The following is a 12,058-nucleotide window of genomic DNA, read 5'->3' on the forward strand; positions in this document are numbered from 1 at the left end:
ACTGTAATGAAGTTACTGTGAAAAGCCCCTAGTCGCCACATTCCGGCGCCTGTTTGGGTGCACGGAGGGAGAATTCAGAATGTCCAATTCACCTAACAAGCACGTCTTTCGGGACTTATGGGAGGAAACCGGAGCACCCGGAGGAAACCCGCGCAGACACAGGGAGAACGTGCAGACTCCGCACAGACAGTGACGCAAGCCGGGAATCGAACCTGGTCCCCGGAGCTGTGAAACAACAGTGCTAACCACTGTGCTACCTTGCCGCCCAACATGGTGCAATATTGTTAATTTGACAGCCAGGTACCTTCTAGTTATTTAAAACACTACAGACCATCAAACTGATTTTGGTGACTGCCTCAGCCCTTGTTAACATGTTTTTGACATTGCACCATATGAACAATGACCCAAAATTCATATTTAGGAGAAGGATTTAATACAGAGTGGAATGATTGAACAACTGATGTCTTCGCTGTCAGTGAGGAGCCCTCCAGTGTCTGTGCAACACAACGTCGAAGAATCCAGAGGACAAAGACTGAATGGTTCGCAATTGCATCTGTGTTTCCTCGTTCCGCAAGTCTGAAGACTGCTGAATTGCTGCTTTTCAATAAAATATAGTTTCAGAGTCTACTTTGCAACACAACTTTGTCACAATATTTTAAAACCTCAAAAAACTCCTAAAAGCGCCAAGATAGGGCTGAATAATATGTGCTGCTAACGAGTGAGATGCGCATGGACCGACATATTATCGGAAGCGACAACATCAGGTTGCATTCTCGGTGATAGGCCAGTCTGGGATAAAATACTTTAGCGGGCGGGTCTGAAAATCAAGAGCCGACTCACGCAATGCTAAGCTAATTGGCTCGTTACGCTGATTAAAGAGGTAACCAACTGCCATAATACATGCAGAATGGAATTAAAGAGGGATTTCCACATGGCGGCATGGTAGCACAGTGGTTAGCACTGTTGCCTCACAGCGCCAGAGTCCCAGGTTCGATTCCTGGCTTGGGTCACTGTGGATTCTCCTGGTCGCTTGATCAGATTTCCGTGCCTCCGTGACAATCTCTCTTCTTTACCTGTTGGTTTTCTCCTGGTAGCTTCGATCTTCTGTTTGGTTCCTCCTACGTCCAGCCTTTCCGATGCACCGAGAAAGAGCTCTGAGAGCTGAATCTCCTGTCCGTGTGGAGTTTGCGCATTCTCCCCGTGCCTGTGTGGGTCTCACTCCCACAACCCAAAGATGTGCAGGGCAGGTGGATTGGCCACACTAAATTGCCCCTTAATTGGGAACAAATAATTGGGTTCTCTAAATTTATTTTTAAAAGCAATCAAGTGGGCTGTTTTGCCCTGGATTATATTGAGCTTCTTGAGTGTTGTTAGAGCTGCACTCATCCACTGAAAGCAAGCACGCAAGTACAGCAAGCAGCTAAAAAGGCAAATGGTATGTTGGCCTTCATTGCAAGAGGACTTGAATATAAGAACAAAGAAGACATCTCAGTTGTACAAGGCCTTGGTGGGATAGCTTCTGGAGTATTGTGTGCAGTTTTAATCTCCTTATCTAAGAAAATATATATTTGCCATAAAGTTATGAGCCAGGGTTTAGAGAACCCCAAAGTGTATCATGGAGTTCACCTGACCCACAACTTTTAATAGATTGTGGTATGGGGAGCACACGGCCCACTCTACAGGTGGGGTACAGCAGAAATGGAAAAGTATTTTTAAAGCAAAACAATGTTTATTCTATGAACTCAAGTTAACCTTTTTTAAAACATACAGTGAACAACTTAGCAACCATTAATTCAAATACAACCCCCAAAGAATACAACACTTAAGTAATCCTTTAAGCTTTCCTTTTAACATCCATAAGACTTAAAACACCTTTTACCAGAAGCACATCAGGTTAAAGTCACTACTGTTATTAGTTTTAAATCACCAGGATCGATTTACAGTCTTTAGATTACAGAGAGAGATTCATACACCTTCTGGCTGTGACTGCAGCTATCCAGTTCTGAAAACGAAACTAAAACATACCCTGCAGCAAAGAGCCTAAAACGAAAGTAAAAAGCTGACAGACAGCCCAGCTCCACCCACTGTCTGACATCACTGCAGTAATAAACACTCATTTCTTAAAGGTACTCTCACTACAGATATTTATATACACACCCATTTATAAACACCCATTTCTTAAAGGTACTGGCACAAGTGCAGTGACGATTCACCAGACTGATTCCTGGGGCGGCAGGACTGACGTACGAGGAGAGATTGGGTTGGCTAGGCCTTTACTCACTGGGTTTAGAAGAAAGAGGAGATATAATTGAAAGAAATAAAGTTTTGATAGGACCGGACAGACTAGGTGCAGGGATGTTGTTTTCCCCGAACTGGTGTGTCTAGTACAAGGGGTCACAGTCTCAGGATATGTAATTGCCCATTTAGGCCTGAGATGAGGTGAAACGTCTTCACACAGGGTGGTGAACCTGTGGAATTCTCTACCACAGATGGCTGTGGGAGACCAAGTCACCTGAATATAAGAAGAAAATAGATTTCTGGACTCTAAATGTGTCAGCGATTTGGGGAGACTGCAGGAGATAGAAGATCAGCCATGATCAAATTGAATGGTGGGGCAGGCTTGAAGGGCAGAATGGCCTACTTCTTTTCCTATTTTCTATGTTTTGGATGCTGAACAAGTGGTCTCCTTTCTTTCAGATGTTGTTGAGCTTCTTGAGTGTTTTTGGAACCGCACTCATCCAGTCAAGTGGAGAGTATTCCACCAGACTCCTGAATTGTAGACCGCGGACAAGCTTTGGAGAGTCAGGAGGTGAGTTAATCTCTGCACTACACCAAGCAACTGATCTAATAATAATAATTGCTTATTGTCACAAGTTGTTGCTTATCGTTACTGTGAAAAACCCCCAGTCGCCACATTCCGGCGCCTGTTTGGGGGGCCGGTACGGGAATTGAACTCACGCTGCTGGCCTTGTTCTGCATTACAAGCCAGCTGTTTAGCCCAGTGTGCTAAACCAGAGGGACACAACGAGAGAGAGAGAGAGGGACACAATGAGAGAGAGAGGGACACAATGAGAGAGAGAGGGACACAGGGAGAGTGACGGACAGAGAGAGTGAGGGATACAGGGAGCGTGACGGACAGAGAGAGTGAGGGACAGAGAGAGTGAGGGACAGAGAGAGTGAGGGATAGAGAGAGTGAGGGACAGAGTGAGGGACACAGAGAGTGAGGGACAGAGAGAGAGGGACAGAGAGAGAGAGAGAGAGGGACAGAGAGTGAGGGACACAAAGAGTGAGGGACAGAGAGAGTAATGGATAGAGAGAGTGAGGGACAGAGAGAGTGAGGGACAGAGAGAGAGGGACAGAGAGAGAGAGGGACAGAAAGAGTGAGGGATGGAGAGAGTGAGAGACAGAGAGAGAGAGGGACAGAGAGAGTGAGGGACAGAGAGTGAGGGACAGTGAGTGAGGGACACAGAAAGTGAGGGACAGAGAGAGAGGGACAGAGAGAGAGAGGGAAAGAGAGAGAGAGAGGGACACAGAGAGTGAGGGACAGGGAGAGTGAGGGACAGAGAGAGTGAGGGATAGAGTGAGGGGCAGAGAGCGTGAGGGACAGAGAGAGTGAGGGATAGAGAGAGTGAGGGGCAGAGAGAGTGAGGGACAGAGAGAGTAAGGGATAGAGAGAGTGAGGGACAGAGAGTGAGGGACACAGAGAGTGAGGGACAGAGAGTGAGGGACAGAGAGTGAGGGACACAGAGAGTGAGGGACAGAGAGAGAGGGACAGAGAGAGAGGGACAGAGAGAGTGAGGGACAGAGAGAGTGAGGGATATAGAGAGTGAGGGACAGAGAGTGAGGGACACAGAGAGTGAGGGACAGAGAGAGAGGGATAGAGAGAGTGAGGGACAGAGAGAGAGGGACAGAGAGTGAGAGAGAGGGACAGAGAGAGAGAGGGACAGAGAGAGTGAGGGATAGAGAGAGTGAGGGACAGAGAGAGAGAGGGACAGAGAGAGTGAGGGACAGAGAGTGAGGGACAGAGAGTGAGGGTCACAGAAAGTGAGGGACAGAGAGAGAGGGACAGAGAGAGAGGGAGGGACAGAGACAGAGAGGGACACAGAGAGTGAGGGACAGAGAGAGTGAGGGACAGAGAGAGTGAGGGATAGAGAGAGTGAGGGGCAGAGAGAGTGAGGGACAGAGAGAGTGAGGGATAGAGAGAGTGAGGGGCAGAGAGAGTGAGGGACAGAGAGAGTGAGGGATAGAGAGAGTGAGGGGCAAAGAGAGTGAGGGACAGACAGTGAGGGACACAAACAGTGAGGGACAGAGAGAGAGAGAGAGAGGGATAGAGAGAGTGAGGGACAGAGAGAGTGAGGGGTAGAGAGAGTGAGGGGCAGAGAGAGTGCGGGACAGAGAGTGAGGGACAGAGAGAGTGAGGGACAGAGAGAGTGAGGGACAGAGAGTGAGGGACAGAGAGTGAGGGATAGAGAGAGTGAGGGACAGAGAGTGAGGGACACAGAGTGAGGGACAGAGAGAGAGGGACAGAGAGAGAGAGGGGGACAGAGAGAGAGAGAGAGGGGCAGAGAGAGAGTGAGGGATACACAGAGAGAGGGTCAGAGAGAGAGAGAGGGACAGAGAGAGAGAGGGACAGAGAGAGAGAGAGAGAGAGGGACAGAGAGAGAGAGAGGGACAGAGAGAGTGAGGGATACACAGAGAGAGGGTCAGAGAGAGGTATGCAGATAGAAAGAGGTACACAGTGATTGTCACAGTATTTACATGGATGGCTCAGTCCAGATTCTGATTACTGATAACTTATAGGAAGTTGAGTGATAGTCACACCATTGAGTGTCAAGGGAGATGATTGGATTCTTGGAGATGGTCATTGCCTGGCATTTCCATGTGCAAGTATAAGACCATAAGATACAGGAGCAGAATTAGGCTTCTCAGCCCATTGAGTCCGCTCCGCCATTCAGTCATGGCCGATATTTTTCTCATCCCCATTCTCCTGCCTTCTCCCCATAACCCATGATCCTCTTATTAATCAAGAACCTATCTCTCTGTCTTAAAGACACTCAATGAATTTGCCTCCACAGCCTTCTGCGGCAAAGAGTTCCACAGATTCACCACCCTCTGGCTGAAGAAATTCCTCATTTATCCCTTATCAACCCAAGCCCGAACATTCTTCAGAACTTGCTGCATATGGACATGGTCTGCTTCAGGATCTGAGAGAAGTCCAGTGTCAGCAAACATCCCCACTTCTGTCCTGTTTCTGCTGGGTGCGAGAAGAACGAAGAGGAGGCTGCTTCTCCCCGCCCCCAGCGAAAACTAAACTTTCTGTCATTACACAGGAGAACTGAGTGAACTTGGTGAAGTAGGAGTGAGCAGCAGGAGTGCGGCCATGAGGTCCTGGATTAACGCGGCAAAAACTCAATTACTGAACTAGATGATCCAAATCCTCATTGTGAGAAAATGCTGGAAAATCTCAGCAGGTCTGGCAGCATCTGTAGGGAGAGAAAAGAGCTAACGATTCGAGTCCAGATGTCCAGCTTTGACAAAGGGTCACCTGGACTCGAAACATTAGCTCTTTTCTCTCCCTACAGATGCTGCCAGACCTGCTGAGATTTTCCAGCATTTTCTCTTTTGGTTTCAGATTCCAGCATCCGCAGTAATTTACTTTCATCTTTCGTTGTGCCTTGTCTGTCTTCGCCAAATCACATCGCTGTCACCAGGATCAATTGGTCCAGCCTGATTCGCCTCCTCACCCAGGTGAACAAGAGGGAAACAACAGCGCTCAAGCACAACTACCCCGATAGTGGCTCATTCATGTCGAATGACTCTTTGAAAGAGCTATTCAATTAGTCCTCCATCATCCCTCACCCTATCTTCCCTCATAGCATTGCAAGTTTTTTTTTCCTTTTCAAGTATTTATCCAGTTTCGTTTTGATAGTTATTATTGAATCTGCCTCCCCCATCCATTCAGGCAACACATTCTACATTATTGCTGCCCACAGTTTATCTGCAGAATTATATTAATGTTTATATCGGTGGTTTAAGTGTTAAATGCAATGAAACATTTCTAGTTGGACTACACATGCTTTATGAGTGTAAAGATAGAAAATATTTGCATAAAACCAGCAGTTTTGACGTCAAATATCTCAAGGCTTTGAAAGGTCGCGAAGTGGTTGAGGGGAAGATTTTTAAAAGTAAATTTAAGGGCCAATTTAGCGTGGCCAATCCATCTACCCTACATATCTTTGGGTTGTGGGCGTGAGACCCAGGCAGATACGGGAGAATGTGTAAACCTGGGTCCTCAGTGCCGTGAGGTAACAGTGCTAACCACTGCTCCACCGCGTGGCCCCAATGAGGGGAAGAGATAGGATAAATAAGCCACGTCTCATTGTTCATGCCAGTAGTTTAGAGGAGGCTTTGGGAAAAGTGAAGAGAGCGGAGGCCTTTATTAACACCATTGTAGAGTTCAGGCGCATAATGAATTAAGATATTTATATTCCAGAAAACCAGTTAGTGAAGGATAGAACCGCAGCTAATCTTTGCTGACGTTATTATTTATTTATAGAGTTACATATTACAGCAGATACCTCCGACCTCAACTGCCATGGTTTCAGCCAGTGTCTATTTATAGTGGATGGATCTCCAGTTAATGGATATTACCTGTATAATGAATCTCCAGGTAATGACCACTACCTGTATAATGAATCTCCAGGTAATGACCACTATCTGTATAATGAATCTCCAGGTAATGACCACTATCTGTATAATGAATCTCCAGGTAATGACCACTATCTGTATAATGAATCTCCAGTTAATGACCATTCCACTACCTGTCTATCACAGTTAATGACCGCTACCTGTATAATGAAATTCTAGTTAATGACCACTCCACTACCTGTATAACACAGTTAATGACCACTCCCAGTATAATGAATCTCCAGGTAATGACCACTCCACTACCTGTATAACACAGTTAATGACCACTCCCAGTATAATGAATCTCCAGGTAATGGCCACTATCTGTATAATGAATCTCCAGGTAATGACCATTTCACTACCTGTATAACAGTGTTAATGGCCACTACCTGTGTAGAGTGAAGCACAATTATTTACAGTTAACATCGGCAGCTGTCTCTGCTGGTTTAAGTTAGTTTCAAAACTTGTAAATCGCAGGAAATGCATTTTAATTCAGTTTACCACACTGGACAGAGTCGGACATTGTAAATGGTCTTCCCCATTTTTCCTCTGTTCTTTGAACTATTCTGAGATCAGTATTTCATTACAAATATCACCTTTCAGGTGGAGGTATTCACAGAGCTGGTCAGATGTGGATCACTTAGTCAAACTCTCTCCCTGACTGTGGAAGTCAACCAGCCAGCAGAAAGACCACAAAACATGGAAATCAAAGAATCAGCTACTCACCTGCAGAAGATCCTGGAATCAATTTGTAACGGTCGTACGCTCGCCACCTACCCCTCGCAACTCAAGGACTGTGCTGTATAACTTTTTGTTTCTATTACTGAGTATTGGATTTGATTGTTTCTTCTAATCTGCATGAATTTAGGTGCATGTGTTTTATCATTTCGCCTTATCTTTTTAGTACTTAACTCAAGAACTGGTTAAATTAGCTCCTTTTACCCGTAACTATTGGGTTTGGAAAAGGTATCCAAGGGAAATGGAAGCTTTTTAGATTAATCCTTTGTTGACACAAGAAGAGGGTGAGGGTTGAGTAAAGACACAGGGCAGGGATTCTGCAACCCTCCGCGCCAAAATCGCACCCAGCACGGGGGTGGAGAATATCCGTTCACCCCGGAAATCCGGCGCGACGGCACTTTTGCGATTCTCCACGGACCCGCCAGTAGAGCGCGCGTGGTTGACGGGGTGCCGATCGTGGGCCATTGGAACAGGCCCTCATGGCGATTCTCCCCGGTCGACCAGCCAAACTCCCGCCGGCGCAGTTTACATCTGGTACCACCCGGCGGGGGCTCGGACCCGCGGCCGCGGTGGCTGTCCTGGTGGGGTGGGTGGGGGTATCTGACTGCGGGGGAGGGGTCTCAGAAGTGGCCGGGCCCGCGATCGAGGGCCAGCGATCAGCGGGCCATCGCGATGTGGGGGGGGTCCTACCTTACTCCGCGCGGGCCCGCTGTGCGGCTCCGCCATGTCGGCGGCGCCCGCATTGAGGTAGGCCACCGCGCGCATGCGCGGACCCGGTTTTGCCAGCAGGGCCCCCCCCCCAGCAGCCAGAGCTGCGGGAGGCACGCCGGGGCCCTGGTAGCTCCCTGGAAAACCGAGAATCACCCCGGACCTTCGATGAAAAAGTCTGGTGATTCTCGCCCGTTTTCCGGAAAGGAGTCATGAAAAGGGAGAATCCCGGCCACATAGTCAATCATTCCTCCTCACCTGGGTTTGTAACAATTTGGGGGGTATCCCAGTCAGATGGGGACAGATTGAAGGATCTCGCCCAGATCAGCAAATTTTGGGGAACTTCTATGAGGGGCTGGTCGTAACATAAGGTATATAGTTTTAAAACATGCTCTGAAATGAAGCACAATTGTTTATTCATCTGTATTCACACTTTACAGAAAGTGAAATGAAATCTGAATACCGTTCAGCAGCATTGCTGAGAAATTCAGCTTCCATTGCTTCTGCTTATATGATGTCTTCAATCTTACATATCAGTGCACATCAAGTATCACAAGGTTCCCAGCCAGATGATATGACCAACCATTACCTTCGTGAGAAAAAATTGAATTTCCTTCACAAGACATAGGAGCAGAATTAGGCCACTCGGCCCATTGAGTCTGCTCCGCCATTCAATCATGGCTGATATTTTTCTCATCCCCATTCTCCTGCCTTCTCGCCATAACCCCTGATCCCCTTATTAATCAAGAACTTATGTCTTAAAGACACTCAGTGATTTGGCCTCCACAGCCTTCTGCGGCAAAGAGTTCCACAGATTCACCACCCTCTGGCTGAAGAAATTCCTCCTCATCTCTGTTTTAAAGGATCGTTCCTTCAGAGAAATACAGCACAGAACAGGCCCTTCGGCCCACGATGTTGTGCCGAACTTTTGTCCTGGGTTAATCATAGATCATAGAATTTTGGACACTAAGGGCAATTTATCATGGCCAATCCACCCAACCTGCACATCTTTGGACTGTGGGAGGAAACCGGAGCACCCGGAGGAAACCCACGCACACACGGGGATGATGTGCAGACTCCACACAGACAGTGACCCAAGCCGGAATTGAACCTGGGACCCTGGTGCTGTGAAGCAATTGTGCTATCCACAAGGCTACTGTGCTGGTCTGAGATGGTGTCCTCTGGTTCTAGTTTTTCCTACAAGTGGAAACATCCTCTCCGTGTCCACTCTATCCAGGCCTCGCCGTATCCTGTAAATTTCAATAAGGTCCCCCCTCATCCTTCTGAACTTTATTTTTTTATTCCTACGTGGGATGTGGATGTCCTGGGGTCCCCGGAAGATTACCCTCGGTCTCTGGATTACTAGTCTAGTGACAGTACACAACACCATGGCCTCCCTATGTTGGCAAACCAGTATTGGTTACTAATCCTGAATGGCTCTCAACGATGGTAAGCTTCCTTGGACCTCTCTACTCCATCTTATGTAAATACATTGACAGTGCGTTTAGGGAGCTGGTTCCAGGTTTTAATTCCAGCGACAGTGAAGGAATGGCGATATAATCCCAAGATGGTATGTGGCACGGAAGGAAACTTGCAGGTTATGCTGTTCCTATGTGCCTGATTGCAGCTTCTCCCTCTCAAACTGCAGAGTAAATTCTATCATATTGTGGTCACTGCTCCCTAAGGGTTCCTTCACCTTAAGTTCCCTAATCAAGTCTGCCTCATTACACATCACCAAATCCAGAATTGCCTGTCCCCTAGTCGGCTCTGTCACAAGCTGCTCCAAAAAACCATGGGCGGAATTCTCCGCACTCACGACGGGGCGGAGAATAGCGGACGGCGTAAATTTTTACGGCCACGCTGGTCCGACGCCCTCCCACTATTCTCCCCCCCCCCCACGCCCGCCTCCCGACACGAATTGCTGCCCGCCGTTTTTTTACGGCGAGCAGCGATTTTCCCCTGGCCGATGGGCCGATTTCCAAGGCCTTTACGACCGTTTTTATGAACGTAAATCACACCTGGTCTGACCGTTCGTAAAAACGGCCGTAAAGTCCCGATCTGGGGAACCATGGCACCGATTGGCACGGCAGTACCACGGGGTACTTACCCCGCGCACTCTTTCTCCTTCCGCCGCCCCGCTGTATCCATTCGCGGGGCGGCTGAGGGGCATACCGGCCCGCGCATGCGCGGGTTTCACGCACGTCATCCGCGCATACGCGGGTTGGAGTCGTCCAATCCGCGCATGCGCGGCTGACGTCATCTGACGCGTCAGCCGTCGCTAACTCTGGCTAGCGGTCTTAACGAAATTCGTTAAGCCCGCGATGCCGGAGTTCACGGCCGCGCGATGCTAGCCCCGACCGGGGAGCAGAATCGGTTCCCGGTCGGGGAGGTGGAGGCTGGCGTCAAACCCGCCCGTTTTTGACGCCAGCCTCACTATTTCTCGCGGGTGCGGAGAATCACGCCCCATCTCTTAGACATTCCACAAATTCTATTTCTTGGGATCCACTACCAACCTGATTTTGCCAGTCCACCTGCATATTGAAGTCTCCCATGATTATTGTAATATTGCCATTTTTGCATGCCTTTTGTATCTCCTGATTTATTTTATGCCCCACATCCTGACTACGGCAAGGGGGCCTGTATATAGCTCCCATCAGGGTCTTTTTACCTTTGCGATTCCTCAACTCTACCCACAGAGATTCAATGCCTTCTGATCCTATATCGCTCCTTGCTATCGATTTAACTTCATTCCTTACTAACAATGCAACCCCGCTCCCTTTTCCCATCTGCCTGTCCTTTCGATAGGGCACATATCCTTGGATATTTAGATCCCAGCCCAGATCCCCTTGCAGCCACGTCTCTGTGATGCCCACAACAGCGTACCGGCCAATTTCAATGTGTGCAACAAGCTCATTTACCTTGTTCCGTATACTGTGCGCATTTAGGTACAACACCCTCAATCCTGCATTGGCCACCTCCCTTTCCAAACTCTCCTCAGTCACTGTACCCTGTACTGTCGCCCTTTTTGATTTTTGACTATGGCTTCTCTGCCTTACACTTTCTGGCCCCGTTTTACTTCCCCCCGACGTCCTGCATCAGTTCCCATCCCCCGCCACATTAGTTTAAACCCTCCCCAAAAGCTCGAGCAAACAACCCCCCTAGGACACCGGTTCCAGTCCTGCCCAGGTGCAGACCGTCCAGTTTGTACTGGTTCCACCTCCCCCAGAACCGGTTCTAATGCCCCAGGAATTTGAATCCCTCGCTCTTGCACCATCTCTCGAGCCACGCATTCATCCTATCTATCCTGACATTCTTACTCTGACTAGCTCGTGGTACTGGTGGCAATCCTGAGATTACTACCTTTGAGGTCCTACTTTATAGTTTAACTCCTAACTCCCTGAATTCAGCTTGTAGGACCTCATCACGTTTTTTACCTATATCGTTGGTGCCTATGTGCACCACGACATCTAGCTGTTCACCTCCCCCCACCCCCCAGAATGTCCTGCAGCCGCTCCGAGACATCCTTGACCCTTGCACCAGGGAAGCAATATACCATCCTGGAGTCTCGGTTGTGTCCGCAGAACCGCCTGTCTATTCCCCTTACGATTGAGTCCCCTATCACTATCGCTCTGCCATTCTTCGTACTGCCCTCCTGCGCAGGAGAGCCAGCCATGGTGCCATGAACCTGGCTGCTGCTGCTTTTCCCTGGTGAGCAATCTCCCTCAACAGTATCCAAAATGGTATATCTGACTTGCAGGGAGATGACCGCAGGGGACACCTGCACTGCCTTCCTACTCTTGCTCTGTCTTTTGGTCACCCATTTTCTATCTCTCTCAGTAACTTTCACCTGCAGTGTGACCAACTCGCTAAACGTGCTATCCACTTCGTCCTCAGCATCGCGGATGCTCCAAAGTGAGTCCATGCA

This window comes from Scyliorhinus canicula, chromosome 13, assembly GCF_902713615.1.
Source record: "Scyliorhinus canicula chromosome 13, sScyCan1.1, whole genome shotgun sequence".
In the NCBI taxonomy this organism is placed as follows: domain Eukaryota; kingdom Metazoa; phylum Chordata; class Chondrichthyes; order Carcharhiniformes; family Scyliorhinidae; genus Scyliorhinus; species Scyliorhinus canicula.